The sequence below is a fragment of the Archocentrus centrarchus genome, chromosome 24 (assembly GCF_007364275.1).
Source record: "Archocentrus centrarchus isolate MPI-CPG fArcCen1 chromosome 24, fArcCen1, whole genome shotgun sequence".
In the NCBI taxonomy this organism is placed as follows: Eukaryota; Metazoa; Chordata; class Actinopteri; order Cichliformes; family Cichlidae; genus Archocentrus; species Archocentrus centrarchus.
Window position 1 is genome coordinate 35456705 of NC_044369.1, and position 16807 is coordinate 35473511.

Below are 16807 nucleotides of genomic sequence, written 5' to 3' on the forward strand. Positions count from 1 at the left end.
TTCACCCAGGTCCATTTAATATGGAAAATATCAAAATTAAAAAATTCATAAAAAATCAGCATAGGAAGCTGACGAGGAAATCTCAACAGATTATCACTCTGCCTGACCCCCTCTGCATGTGGACCCAGTTTCATCACAAATAACTGCAGGAATCCACACATATCAGGTGACAAATCCACTCATATTCACCCAGGTCCATGTAATATCGAAAATATATTAAAAAATTCAAAAAAAATCAGCATAGGAAGCTGACGTGGAAATCTCAACAGATTATCACTCTGGCTGACCCCCTCTGCATGTGGACCCAGTTTCATCACAAATAACTGCAGGAATCCACAGTAATCAGGGGACAAATACACTCATTTTCACCCAGGTCCATTTAATATGGAAAATATCAAAATTAAAAAATTCATAAAAAATCAGCATAGGAAGCTGACGTGGAAATCTCAACAGATTATCACTCTGCCTGACCCCCTCTGCATGTGGACCCGGTTTCATCACAAATAACTGTAGGAATCCACCGTAATCAGGCGACAAATCCACTCATATTCACCCAGGTCCATGTAATATGGAAAATATATTAAAAAATTCATAAAAAATCAGCATAGGAAGCTGACGCAGAAATCTCAACAGATTATCAGTCTGCTTGACCCCCTCTGCATGTGGACCCAGTTTCATCACAAATAACTGCAGGAATCCACAGTAATCAGGCGACAAATACACTCATATTCACCCAGGTCCATGTAATATGGAAAATATATTAAAAAATTCATAAAAAATCAGCATAGGAAGCTGACGTGGAAATCTCAACAGATTATCACTCTGCCTAACCCCCTCTGCATGTGGACCCGGTTTCATCACAAATAACTGTAGGAATCCACCGTAATCAGGGGACAAATACACTCATATTCACCCAGGTCCATGTAATATGGAAAATATATTAAAAAATTCATAAAAAATCAGCATAGGAAGCTGACGCAGAAATCTCAACAGATTATCACTCTGCCTGACCCCCTCTGCATGTGGACCCAGTTTCATCACAAATAACTGCAGGAATCCACAGTAATCAGGCGACAAATACACTCATAATCACCCAGGTCCATGTAATATCGAAAATATATTAAAAAATTCATAAAAAATCAGTATAGGAAGCTGACGTGGAAATCTCAACAGATTATCACTCTGCCTGACCCCCTCTGCATGTGGACCCAGTTTCATCACAAATAACTGCAGGAATCCACAGTAATCAGGGGACAAATCCACTCATATTCACCCAGGTCCATGTAATATGGAAAATATATTAAAAAATTCATAAAAAATCTGCATAGGAAGCTGACGTGGAAATCTCAACAGATTATCACTCTGCCTAACCCCCTCTGCATGTGGACCCAGTTTCATCACAAATAACTGTAGGAATCCACCGTAATCAGGCGACAAATCCACTCATATTCACCCAGGTCCATGTAATATGGAAAATATATTAAAAAATTCATAAAAAATCAGCATAGTAAGCTGACGCTGAAATCTCAACAGATTATCAGTCTGCCTGACCCCCTCTGCATGTGGACCCAGTTTCATCACAAATAACTGCAGGAATCCACAGTAATCAGGCGACAAATACACTCATATTCACCCAGGTCCATGTAATATCGAAAATATATTAAAAAATTCATAAAAAATCAGCATAGGAAGCTGACGTGGAAATCTCAACAGATTATCACTCTGCCTGACCCCCTCTGCATGTGGACCCAGTTTCATCACAAATAACTGCAGGAATCCACAGTAATCAGGCGACAAATACACTCATTTTCACCCAGGTCCATTTAATATGGAAAATATCAAAATTAAAAAATTCATAAAAAATCAGCATAGGAAGCTGACGTGGAAATCTCAACAGATTCCCACTCTGGCTCTTAGTTTCATTTCAAACCACTTCCAGTACATATTACCTGATAACAGATGTTGCAATCGTGCTCACATCACAGTATGCTAAACTGTAGCTACATGACATTTTGTTTTTAATTTTCTTAATTCAAGTGAAAGGTTGAACGCCTTTTTTCCCATAATTACCTTTGGTTTTTGCTTTTTATATTCTCAATGTTTAAAATTATTTTTTAAAAACTGTAAAGTATATGAAGCTCTCCATTGGTGTGACCTGCGTAGACAAGTGAGTAACTCAGAGGACCTTTATTTAATAGCACAACTCAATTTATTATCTCACTAATTAAAATAAAATACTGATATCTGTCTGTGTTATCCCTGTGACAGGCTGGCAACCTGTAAAGGATGTACCCTGTCTCTTGCCGTATGTAGCTGGGATAAGCTCCAGCCCCCCTTCGAATCTGAATAGGATAAGCAAAAGAGAATGGATGGATGGAATGATGGATAGCGGTATTGCAAAGATTAGATAATTTGTGACAGTGGCGCAGTGGCTAGGTGCTCGCCTTGCATGCTGAGGATTGCCGGTTCGAGCAACTGTCTCTGCGCTGGGTTGTGTTCATGGGCAAGACACTTAAACCACATAGCATAACGCTAGCGCCGGTCTCTGGCTGCATGACTGCAGAAGCTCGTCTCTGCATGAGTGATCTGGAATGATTATTTCCTTGTGTGCCTTGCGTGCACAATGAGTTGAATCTAACATCTAACTCTCTGTTCATGCAACACTTAATTGAGAAAATACAGCCATTGCCTATTCAAAAGCATAACTTCATTATTTTAAAGTACATTGGAATAATATCAAAAGATAAACACATTTTTTTCACTTAACTTTAATAAAAAATTTCCTCTAAAAATGTCCAATATAAAAGTGAAACCTAACAAACACAATTTAAGGCTCAATGTAGAACACTTAATGAAAATATTTTGAACAGTAAGTGTTCAATTATTCCAACATTTTAATTCCTCATAATTGAAATAAATAATATTTCTTCCAATGTGTGATAAACATTTTTTGTAGTTATATACAGATATTAACAGTAATAGAAACCAGTATTCAAAATACTCAAAAATCCTGACAGTAATAATAATTGTAAACATTTTCACAGAAACTTTTATGTCTTACCTTTTCTACATTTTCTAAATACAGAAAAACAAATCCTCTAACTCTCTAAGAAGTTGTTACTATTCACAAAGAGAGCAGTCCCATTCGCCAGCCTCTGCTTTCTGAAACTGCTCTGTATTCATCTGGAGGCACTCTATGTGAAACCACCTGGAACAGCTGTCACACTGGATCTGTATATGTGATGAAACAAACAAGAAATGCAATGTCAAATTTCAGTTTATTTAGATAAACTTTTCTTTCAAATTCATTTATCTGAATATATGGCATTACTGGGTGTGTCTCTATAATGACTTCCTTATTGTAACACATTCAGAAGCTAAGTGAAGGTGACTTTCCCTGTGCACATGCATCCATCCATTCACTTCTGTTTATCCTGTTCACGGTCACGGGGGGGTGGGGGCGGGCTGGAGCCTATCAAAGCTGACATACGGCAAGAGGCAGGGTACAACCTGTACAGGTCGCCAACCTGTCGCAGGGCCAACACAGAGAGACAGACAACCATCCACACTCACATTCACACCTGTGGGCAATTTATAGTGGTCAATCAACCACTCTAAATTAACCTAACCCCAGTAAATGCATGTCTTTGGACTATGGGAGGAAACCAGAGTACCCGTTGAAAACACACGCAGACACCACGAGAACATGTTATTCTAACTGTGAGGCACCAGTGCTAACCACCGTGCCACCATGCTGCCCCACAAAAAACTATATACAAAATAATATCTCTCTTTGTACAGTATATTACGATATAAAAATTTCTCACCCATTTTGTGAGTGAAGCCCCTGGAATTGGTGGTTTACGAGTGGAGCACATGGAACAGTTGTTTTCTGTGTCAAACACTATTATAGAAATTTACAAGTTATGTATGGACATAGGAAAAATTTGCTAAATTAGATTTTATTATTGCACTAAATAACAAACCTGAAGCTTGCAGTATTTGCATCCCAAATGTGTGTCGCTGCTGTACCATTGCCTTCACTGTTGTCACAAATGTCATTTTTGGTATGTTTGGAAAGGCCTCCATAACTGGCTTTGCCATCTTGTAAAATAAGACATATTTCAACGGTCATTTGTAAACATTTTGGATGTATAACATACTAAGCTGTAGAATGTGGAAACATAAGAATAATAAAAGCAATATCTCCTATATGTCTGGTACTTTACCAAAATGACAATGACGCCACAACTGTTTGTGTCCTTTTGAACTGGGTGCTGCAACACACCTCCTCTTAACTTCACATCCACCCAGTCAGTCTTGTTCAATGAGGTACGCCTCATTTTGAAGAATTCCCTGCAATTCAGTAACACATTCCATTCCATTATTATTTTATTTTTGTTGTGGACATCCATAACATAAACAATATAGTAATATAATTATGTCAGCATATACATGCTATGTTACATACATACACACATATGGTAAATGGACTAGTTCTTATATAGCGCTTATCTACTCAGCATGAGCACTCAAAGCGCTTATTCAACATGTTTACATTTACCAATGCACTCCCATTCATACAAGCACTTCCACATAATCGCTTTAATTAACTAACATTCACTTACATTCATACTCTTGACATTTGCATCGGAGAGCAACTTGGGGTTAAGTATCTTGCCCAAGGATACATTGACATGCAGCCTGGAGTAGCCAGGATTCAAACCGCTGACCTTCCGATCAGTAGGTGACCTGCTCTACCTACTGAGCTACAGCCACCCCCATAGATTAGTGCCTCTTGTAGAATCATCCCTATCATCATCTACTGCAGCTTTAATGTAATATTATAAATACATTTGTCTATGTTAATAAGTATTTAATGTACCTGAATTTTTGGGCAGCCATTTCTGAGTCTTCAAGTTCTTTCAAGTTGCGTGCTGGATCAACAAGGTAAACACAGCTTCCTGTTTTACTTAGGTACTGTAATCACAAAGATAGAAAAATTCATATTGTATTAATCCAATAACAGACACTTTTAACTACATGGCCATTCGCATTTTTTAAGATGATTGACAGTCCTATGATCTCTATTTATAATTAACATGCCTTGGATTAAGCATCCTTTGTCTGTCACCCTGTACCTTTGAATGGAACCTGTGAGTACTCAGTCCCTGATGCATGGATTTGCCAGGCAGGACTTTGTAGACATAGTGAACAAATGCTTTGTGTAATGCTGTGCCATTGAAAGGCATGCAGAGACTTTTAAATGGAAAGCACTTTGAAATGATCATGTATCTTCTAAATATGTGTATTTCTGTATTAAACAATTTCTTGCTAGACTTTACCATCAAATAAAAATGTACACTTGTATCTAAAATATGAAAAAATGGGAAAAAAATTGTTATTAACCACAGAGTACTTAAAATCCCTTATAAAGGACATTTCTGTTATTACTAACCAGGAACTTCCAGTGAACATTCCCAACATTGACAAATGAAAGAATGGCTTGGTAGTTGTCAAAGTTGACCTGTTAATGAAAAAACAAGGTTACTTAATATCTATCTATCTACCTATCTATCTATCTATCTGTCAATCTGTGTGTGTGACTGTGTGTGTGTACTACTTTTGACAAACAGTTCCTCCGCATGAGCTCTCTTTTCCCAAACAGGATTACACCTGCAGTGTAGTGATTCATTATGTATATCTGGCTCCCCAAATTAAAGTTGTTGGCGATGTCATGCAAGGCACACTCTATAATCTTGGGGCATAATTGATATGAAGAGACATGTAAACAAAGTACAACATGTCATTATTAAGCATTAAAATTAAACTTTTTTTTGGGAAAAAAAATTCTTTGTTATAATTTAAAATTCTTATTCACTGAAAGTACACATGAACTGCAGTTTAAAAAGATGATTTTACCAACATTTACTGAAATACAGGTAGTTATTTTTATTGTGTTTTTGAGACATACCTCGCCTGTTAACCACTGATGAGGCTCCAAAGATTTCAGCTCACTGTGGTGAACAACAAAGTTGTTACCTTTCACCTGCGATGGAACAACAGCAACAACAACTTCTGTTGCCCTTTTCTTCCACAGTGAAGTGAGCTATTGGTAAAACAAATAATTTGAAATTATTTGTGGCATGACAAAAAAAGGAATTTGACTAACTTCAAAATATTGAAAGTTAATGGTTTAGAGTGAGTAGATTTCCCGAGTTCATTATTCTGTATTTAGTACAGAAATAAATATCTACAGAAAATAGCACTGCGCTGTAATAATATTGCTTTTTTACTGTATTAAAATAAAACAGTTTAGCTTTGACAAACACCTCTGTCAAAATAGTTTCAAATCATTTGGCTGTTTCTATCACAGTGCACCCAATAAAAAATCTAAATACAAGGATATAACTGTGATATAGCTTTGAAAGCAATGATAATCTGGAGTGTGGTCAACAAATGAACAAAAGACAATCTAATCATCTATTTACTGTTCTAACTGAATAATCTAAGGCTTGATGTAATATAACTGTTTTTTTCTTCATAATTTCAAATTTAAAAAGACATTGTGGAAAAGCATCGGCTCCACTGATCTTAAGGTTTAAACTCTTATTTTTTCAATGCAGTGTAAAATAAGAGTCTTGAAGATATTAGTTTAATCAAAGACTTAATGCTTACCAGAATTTTCTTTTGTTATAGACCATCCCACATTAAACATTTTTTCACCTGTTCTTTTTCAGCAGTGTTGCTCTTTGTCTCATCAGTTTTTCCTGAGGTTTCTGGTATCGCAGATCCCATCGTTTCTTTTGTGCTCTATAAGAAATTCCAAACATTAAATCAAGGAACTTTTTAACTATGAATTGGAGGTAGTTCAAAATTGTGTTTTATCTTATGAAATTATTATTTATCAGTGCACTTGTAGTATTAATAAAATATATAGAAAATGAATAATCACAACTAGTCAATTATTAAGTCAAAAGATAAGGAATCACCTTAAGTTGGCTTTTAGAACTTTCAGTTGGATCCTCTTTCTTGAGATTTACTTTCTTCTTTACATTTGACAGTGCATCACACAGCAGTTTCTTGCATGCCCTCTCCATTTCCTTAGCTGTTATGTTGTTTTTATCAATGAGGCAGATTTCAAATGGTGGTGATCTGGCTGTCTTTTGCATAACATGGTCATGGATTGTCTTCACTATGATGTCAACACATGTTTGTGTGGGAAAATTGAATATCCCTGAACTTATAGCTGGAATTGCAATTGAGCTTAGCATGTTTTCCTCTGCCATTTCCAGAACACTCAATATTGCCCGTCTCAATAGCGGCCTTGCCTGTGCCACTGCTTTTCCTGTTGGTTTCGTCCTAAGACTTGGTCCCACTACATGAATAATTTTTTTGCAGGGCAGGTTCCCAGCACTGCATACAACTGCTTCTCCAGTCTTCAAAGGGCCATTTTTTGCAATGTAGTCATCACACTCTGCCTGTATTTTTGGTCCACCAGCTTCTGAGATGGCTAATGCAAGGCCACCACAATGTTGGAGTTCTTTATTTGCAGCATTAACAACTGCGTCCACCTTGAATGTGCATAGGTCACCTGTCCAAACAGAAAGGCTGACATCTTGTGACAGTTGTGCTTCCATTATCTTTTTGGGTTTAGACGAATTTTTGGTGTCATCCTGTTTGGAAATATTATGTCATTATTGGACATGACAAAAAACAATTTCAGAAAACAGTTTGATCAATTTTTCATTATAAACTCTCGATTATAATAAACATCTATAGCACTTTTTTAAAAGAATTTAACCAAAAAAACATATCCTGCATTCTGCAGCATGAGAAACTTAAATAATTAACAGCTGTTACATAACAGAATATTGTCTTCCCACCTGTGTTGTGATGTTGGAGTCAGGCTCCTTCCATGCCACATCAGAGTGTAATATTTCTTCTTGCTGATCCTTTTAATTGAAATACAATAACAGTTTTAGCTGGAATATTTAAAGCTGCACAATAACAGGAAACCCAGTCAAAATATCTGCACTAAGCAGAACTCAAACCCATGGCTCTATAAATTAAAATAAGGGAAAAAACAACTCCAGTTCCATGTTAGGGGTAGCTGTGGCAATGTCTGCAGAGTGCAAAGGAATGTAATGGTGTAGCCTGTTTTTGATCCAAGAAATCTTATTATGTCATATAGCTTAAATATTAAATTCATAAACAACTGTTTTGTGGCCTTTGACAACTTTGTAGAAGGACTGCTTACTTGACAATATTCCCAATCTTTGATAACGTAAGATAATGATTTAAAAATACAGAATAACTGGATATACTGAAGAACACGATGGCATTGAGAGTCTTGCTTTATTAACAAATGCGTATGTTTTAGCTTCAACTCATCCAGTGAGACACAATGTTATTTTTCCAGAAATAATCATTTCAAGCAATATAAACATTATGACAGCACAATTTTATGATGTATGGATGGATGTATTGGAATGAGTTTACCGAAATTTTGAGCCTTTTCTCATGCTGGGCAATCAGGGGTGAAACGTAGATTCCTTTTCGCTTTCTACTTTTCTTCTTCCATGTCTCAGTTTCAACTCTGTACGACTGTCAATTACAATTTATTTATATTAAAATGACACATGTATGCTTTCTAAGCTTTTATAATTGCATTTTTAATAGATCTCTTTGGTGCAGTTCAAACATAAAATGTCATTCTCACAAATCTTAATGCAGTTACTAAGTCAGAAACACATTTCCCCATCCAGGTAAGCCAATTTTCAATTTCTTTTTAACTCGATGCAATAGTTTTTCTACACACATTTCACTAATGAAATTTGCATTTGCCTGGAAGCAGTTTACATTGGAATTTGAAATACAATGAAAGCAATTACTTGTTATTTCAATATGAATTATAGATCCCCCACTTTCCTCAAAAATGTCAAGTGTTTAAGTGGTGCTTTAAACAAAACGACTAAAATCTAATTTATCTCAAAGTTTATGGAAGAGCAATGTTAGTAAACCATTGTCATGGTTTACAAACCATGACACTCAAAGAATATTGATATTGATAGTCATCATAAAGTTGCTGTCTAATGCTTATTGAAATTTTTCCTGAAATTAAAAGGAAAAAGGAGTCCTTTGGGACTGCTTTCTTGTGACTGTGGAGTCACTGTGGTACAGCATTTTTACACTGTTCTGTTGTCCAATATTGGTGAGCCTAATCAAAATGTACCCTTGGTTTGATGTTGCTGGTCGACCTGAGTGGCACCTGGTGATGTCTTGTGCTGTTGTAGCCCACTATAATCAAGGTCTGATGTGTTATACATTTAGAAATGCTCTTCTGCATACCTTTTTTTATGTTATTCTATATTAAAAAGGTAGAAGGATAAAAAAATTTGGTGCTTTCATGAATTAACAGAGTGGTGACATGGTTGTTATTCCTCTGTCACAGAGCTGAAGTTACTGACTGAATATGTACAGTGGCTTGCAAAAGTATTCATACCCCTTGAACTTTTCCATATTTTGTCACATTACAACCTCAAACATAAATATATTTCACTGGAATTTCATGTGAAAGGCAAACACAAAGTGTTTACAATTGTGAAGTGGAAAGAAAATTATACATGATTCAACATGATACATGATTTTGTACTAATAAAAAAACTGAAAAGTGCGGTGTGCAAAGGTATTGAGCCCCCCTGAGTCAATACTTTATGGAACCACCTTTTGCTGCAGTTACAGCTGCAGGTCTTTTAGGGTTTGTCTCCAACAGCTTTGCACATCTATTGACTGAAATTTTTGCCCATTCTTCTTTGCAAAACAGCTCAAGCTCAGTCAGATTAGATGGAGAGCGTTTGTGAACAGCAGATTGGGTTTAGGTCTGGACTTTGACTGGGCCATTCTAACACATGAATATGTTTGGTTTGAAACCATTCCATTGTAGCCCTGCTTTATGTGTAGGGTTGTTGTCCTGCTGGAAGGTGAACCTCCGCCCCAGTCTCAAGTCTTTTGCAGACTCCAACAGGTTTTCTTCCTGTATTTGGCTCCATCCATCTTCCCATCAATCTGACCAACTTCCCTGTCCCTGCTGAAGAGAAGCAGCCCCAGAGCCTAATGCTGCCACCACCATATGTGACAGTGGGGATGGTGTGTTCAGAGTGATGTGCAGTGTTAATTCTCTGCCACACATAGTTTTGGATTTTGGCCAAAAAGTTCAATTTTGGTCTCCTCTGACCAAAGCACCTTGTTCCACATGTTTGCTGTGTCCCCAACATGGCTTCTGGCAAACTGCAAACAAGACTTTTTATGATTTTCTTTTAACAATGACTTTCTTCTTGCCACTCTTCCATAAAGACCACATTTGTGCAGTGCACGACTAATAGTTGTCCTGTGGACAGATTCCCCCACCTGAGCTGTGGATCTCTGCATTTGGTCCAGAGTCACCGTGGGCCTCTTGGCTGCATCTCTGATCAGTGCTCTCCTTGTTCGGCCTGTAAGTTTAGGTGGACGGCCTTGTCTTGGTAGGTTTACAGTTGTACTCTTTCCATTTCTGGATAATGGATTGAACAGTGCTCCGTGAGATGTTCAAAGCTTGGGAAATCTTTTTATAGCCTAAGCCTGCTTTAAACTTCTCCACAACCTTCTTCCTGACCTGTCTGCTGTGTTCTTTGGACTTCATGATGCTGTTTTCTCCCCAATATTCTCTTAACCAACCTCTGAGGCCGTCACGGAGCAGCTGTATTTGTACTGAGATTAGATTACACACAGGTGGACTCTTTTTAGTCATTAGCAGTCATCAGGCAACCTTTGAATGCAAGTGGTTGCACTCAGAGAAAAGGGGTCAGAATAGTTTTGCACACCACACTTTTCAGTTTTTTATTTGTCAAAAATGATTTGAATCATGTATAATTTTCTTTCCACTTCACAATTGTAACCACTTTGTGTTGGTCTTTCACATGAAATTCCAGTGAAATATATTTATGTTTGTGGTTGTAATGTGAAAAAATATGGAAAAGTTCAAGGAGTATGAATACTTTTGCAAGCCACTGTATGTTGGGACACATGTGTTGTGAGAAATTTTTTGTCTTGTGAACAGGAAATTAAATGTCAGGAAAAATGCCATGACTCTTCACAGCACAGTATTAAAAGCATTCAGAATAACATTCCCAGTACTGGACTTGCACCAAGGTAATAATGAAATTTTTTTTAATGGTAATTTAATACTTACTTTCTTTCTGCTCTTTTGCACATCTCTGTATTCTCGGATCAGAGCATCATGCATCTGCTGGTATACATCCACAAAGTCATCCAGCCTTGTGAGACGTCTGCGTTGAAATCGAATTTTTTTCAGGTCCCACTGACTCTTCTCCATAATGCCTTGAGTGCGGTTGGCTAAAGTGTAGTTCTGAAAATAGAAATTAATTAATTTTCATGTAGTTGAAAACATTGTAAAGTTTAAACTTTCTTTGCTGAAAAAACTTACCTGTTTCTTCAGTTGAGAAAAGTGGCAATACCGCTTGCTCAGATCATCATATGGTGGACCTTGCCCATGACGTCCAAGATCCCCTAAAAAGACAAACAGAGTAATTTATTAAGTAAATAAAAAATTTTAGACAAATTTTTAAGTCAGTAATAGAGGATAAACAACAAAAGTAATCAGTTATACCTAGCAGCATTCCAGACCACAGGGTAGCATGTGGCAGAAAGTATTTTGAAATACTGGAAATGAATGATGGTGCATAATACACGTTTTTTTCTCCAGAAATATCCAGGGGGGCATTTGTAATGATCTTCACGAAATGTTGTTGTAGCGACGTCGTACCTATGTCCACCTGGAATAACAATGTAAGAAGAAGACTGTGATGACAATTAATGTACTTCTTGATATTTAGGTACTTTTGAGATCCAAGAAATTTGGGGCTATGCTACTTTATGATTAATTTTTATCTGCTCATGTAATGTTAAATGACAGTAAATCTGTTTTGAAAATTATTTTAAGTGTAATGCTGAAACACTACAGTTATAAAGTATAAAATTAAGTATATGAGTTACTTTAATCCGATATAAAATGCTTTGAAATTAGATGTTATCATTTGATTACAGTCTGAAAACAATCATTAAATGATTTAGCCAATCAATGTATTACTAAGACACATACTGTAATACATAGCACTGTTGTTATGTCAAGAAAACAATTCCTGAATGTCATAATCATCTATCCATCAAACCATCCATTCTCTTCCGCATATCCTTTTTTACAGGGTCACGGGGGACTGGAGCCTAGGGGAGTCATATGGCGACAGACAGAGTACACCCTGCACAGGTCTACAGCCTTACACAGGGCCAGCACAGAGAGACAGACAACCATCCACACTCACATTCACACCATTGGGCAATTTAGAGTGACCAATTAACCTAGCCCCAATCATAATCATGGAGAAATAATTATTTCATAATTACCTTATAGTCCTCTGCAATGATGTTTGAGTCATCCACATCAACAGTCCCCCTCTGACGCATGAGAATTTTTAGGTTTCTGAGGTGTTTTGCCACTCCCGGTCCACTGCATGGGCTTTGAAATACAACTGATGCACTTTGAATGACATTGTCCATGTCTGTCAGTGTAGATGAACATGCCAAGAGTCCGATGATGTGCATCCCAAATTTGTAATATTTTGGAATGCTACAAACATTTAAAAAAAAAAAAAAAAAAAAAAAACATATAGATATTGTTAATTAAATTCATACATAAATTTTACTTACTTTTATCTATTTTGAAAATCACTAGCAAGATAAACAAAAAAACTAAAATTCATAATGCAGAATGGCCACCAAAAAAACAGAATCGACAGATGCGGCAAACTGTGCTAAATAAATGTTTCACAGGCACTGGAAAACCAAGTAAATTTAAACAGAGATGCAGCATGACACATTGAAGAACTGTGCCAAAAATTGCCTTTAAGAAAAATCTATTTTGGAGAAGTGCTCAAACAATAATAAATTTAAGATCACTGTAATAAACCTATAAAATGTAAACGTGAAGGATCTTAAATCGGAATAACAAAAGAAATAAGGAAAACAACATCACCTAGCAGACATGAAGAACTGTCAACAAGATACAAAATAACACTATTTCACTGTAGTAATAGTCTTAGGCATTAAAAAGTATGCTTGAAAATGAACAGAAATCCAGTTTATGAAGTGAGACATATAACACATTAAAACAGTTGGATAATTAAAACAGAAACTGACACTCATGAACAGTTGCAGAATCACAAAAAAAAGATATTGTACATATTGTTTTACAAACAATATGTACAAATCATAAAAATTTAAATAAAACCTACAAACACAAAGAAGGCTGAAACAGACATACCTCTTTTTGCAAAGATCCTTTGCATTTTTCATGATATGGCTTAAGCATCGGTGCAGAATGGGTAGATCAAACTTGTCTGTACCAATCTGTCCAGTGATTACTTTGAAGTACTTTTCCAGAAGTTCCTCCAAAGTGGCTCTGCAGAATGTCACTGACAGTGACTGCAAAAGTACAAGTGATCCATCGCATATTATCATCACTGGCCTTCGGTCTGCACGTTTGCCATACATCCGTTTCAGTTCTGTTTGCAGAGCTTGTAGAAAGTATGTTACTGAGGCTGTGGTGTGGTCACAAGTTACATAGGTTGCTATTGGTAGTGGCGATGATCCTATGCATGGATTCCGGACTATTACTTCATAGACATAGTATGGCGCACTGGAAGCACTGTCTTTACGGATAATGCTTCCAGTGGCATCAAAATAAACAATGTCCTCCTTGCATCTCTGGTAGAATACTGCAAGTGTTTTTTTGGACCACAACATTATCCCTTTAGGATGCATTAGGACTCTTTGCAGGACTTCATTTTCCAGGCCTTGCTGTCTGTCAATCAAAAGTTGCAGACTGGCCATCTCATTTGAATGATGTCTCTTTTGTTGTCTTTGTGACCATGAAATGGTTTTAAGCACATCTTTCGATGGTGCCTCATCCCTGCAACCTGACTCGAATACTTTTTCTTGGATGTCCTGAAGAGACTCTAAGTACATACTTCTAGGTAATTTATTTTCAAGTTTGTCCGCTATTAGCTTTCTGGACTTAGCACGCACTGGTCTTGTCTTGATTTCTTTAGTGCTATGGCACACTTCGCCTCCGTCAAAAACAAGTTTGGCCTGCAATGTTTTCTCATCTTGGACCTCCACATTCACAGTCACAGGACAATTGTCAAAACGGCAATATGCCACACAGGAGAACACAGGGGCCATACTCCTGGAATGAATGGTTTTCACACTGTGCCTCTTAAATCCAAAGCTGCAGAACGGATGAACTGTCTGTATACCGTTGGATATAACATTAGTCCATTCCAGACTTTGGAAAAGCCTCCCTTTCTGTGTTTTTTTAAGGTCCTCCCAGTCTTTTTGTTCAATAAAAAAAAAGCATGGTTGCTGTGGTACAGAGCATCTGAAAAAATCCTCTTCACCATTGCTACTGTCAGTTTTTATGGTTGAAGAATTGCTATTCCTGTCCTGTAACACAATATATGTACAATTACTTCAGGATACCATGTCTTGAAATTAAATTAAACTTTGATTTTCATTTTTTATTTGTTTGCCTTTTCAATAGATGATGCAGATTGTGATGGAGAAACTGCAGTTTGTGGGTTTTCCGCTGGAACTGAAACACTTTGGACAGTCCCATTGCTTGCACTGTCTTCCAAAACGTCCTTCAAAGATGAGATCCATCATGTTATTAAAAAAAGCATAATTTCTGAATACATCAGTGCGTACACCAAAAATAATAGAATACAGAAAATCCAACCTGTTGGGAGGAATACAGGGCGTCCTCTTTGGAAGGTGCAGACACCTTAAAATCAGCGTCATCAACTTCCTCCTGAGTGTTTACAATTTAAAATTTTAAAAGAGTAGAAAAAAGATAATGGCCATGAGAATGGGTGATTGACATGCCAACTGAATGACAAAAAAGACTGAATATTTCCCATTATATTAAACCATACACACCAGAGAAGGGCTCTTTTCTGCATAGGTGTGGCCCTCAACTTCTGTTTGGATCACCTGAATCCTCTGTTAGTTAAGGAGTAATTACTTGATTGTAAATCATACAGTGAAGTGAATAATATATATATATATATATATATATATATATATATATATATATATAGTTCATGTATGTGAAAACCTTCTAATTTTTTTTTAATACATTCTTGCATATATTAAAATGAAAAGAGCACTTACCTTATGATACTGCAGAGCCACAAAAGAAATTTTTTTCCGATTTTGACAATTATTTGGCACTCCCAAGTCTTTACAGACATTGGCCCAGAATACACTTTCTCTATGAACACTATATTTCTTTATGTTCACACCTGGGGCTATGAAAGTCTCTATTGTTTGCAGTATGTCTTCGTGTTTAAGGCTAATTTTACGAGCCTGTAAAAACAAGACCAAAATAAAACATACACAATTAAGTCACACATCATTGTGTATTATTGTATTCATTTTCTGCACTATATAATTGTATAAGTACACTTAATGTATAGTACTTCTTTTAATGTTAATACTGGGATATAACTTGCCTTTCCAAATATGGAAAACATGGAGGTCCTGCAATAATAAGAAATATTATGAAAAAACAATCATTTGTATGTGTAAATCCCCTAAATATATTTACAACACCATACAACCTACTGTGCTATTTCCATACCATTTTTTTTTATTATACATTTCTCCTAATACAATTTCAGATTTTTTTCATGATCTATGGAGTGTGCGTGGGGGACACATACGGAACATACACTAGCCATTGCTCTATTCCAACAATACCCATGCAAGCTAATTATTAGGAACTTTGCCTACATAGTAAGAGTAGTCTATTCATGTAATTAGATATCTTTAAACTAAAAAAAACTATGTGTATATACATGGCTGTTTCAGTGACGTGCAGTCAGGGCAGGCAGGTGAGGCAGTGCCATCATGACTAGTAAAATACTAACAGTGATAATACAAAATACATTTGAATGCTTGACTGTTTTATAAAACTGTGTTCTGATTTATTTCAACACTGTAATGGTCAAAATAGTGGAATTTACGCATCGCCTGTTGAAATACATGAAATAAATGCAGGGTGAGCCAGTGCAGTACTGTGGCTCACCTCTGGTGGCGCTGTGTCACATACAGTAAATGAAGCAGGCGGCTGGCGAATGCCCATTGCTGTCTATCTTTATTACGCCAATATCCACGTTTAATGACACTTGTGCTGCACATGCTGATGTTCCACAGTCTGGCTAATATACTGAATGAAGGTGTGTGACATGTTTATTCTTTGTGATGGGTCATAAATGCACGGTGAAAATACACAGGGGGAGGCATAAAGTACCCTGCCGCACCGATGGGGACCAGTATTTTGCAGTGCATGCATCACAGTGAGAAAGATAGGCGCATTCACTTAATCTTCAAATAAAGTTGAGATAATACTTGTTTTTTAAATGTCTTTACAAAGAGAGCCCACCCCCCAACAAAGAAAAAAGTCTAACCTTATTAAATATTTTTTCTTGCCATCATTGTTGAACAGTATGTAGTACATTAAAGCACAATTAATTCGTAACTTAATTTAAATAGAAATATAAGATTCTATTTTGGGTTCATATATGTGAACATCTGATTCCAGACAGTGCCTCACCCGTCAGAAACCTCAACGTACGTCACTGGGCTGTTTGTTCCTAAAACGATACAAACGCTAATACATAATCATATAACA

At 36.6% G+C, this 16807-nt stretch overlaps 1 protein-coding gene and 1 long non-coding RNA gene across 2 annotated transcripts in view; both read left to right on the forward strand.

Annotated features, from left to right (window-relative positions):
* Positions 1 to 16807, forward strand: part of ahsa1a (AHA1, activator of heat shock protein ATPase homolog 1a) — a 47730-nt gene that overhangs the window by 18617 nt on the left and 12306 nt on the right. The gene's annotated exons all lie outside the window — the stretch shown is intronic.
* On the forward strand, positions 11070 to 15154 carry LOC115773959 (uncharacterized). The gene is made up of 3 exons (XR_004019150.1): positions 11070 to 11847; positions 12264 to 12325; positions 14657 to 15154. It is a non-coding gene; the product is annotated as an uncharacterized LOC115773959 (long non-coding RNA).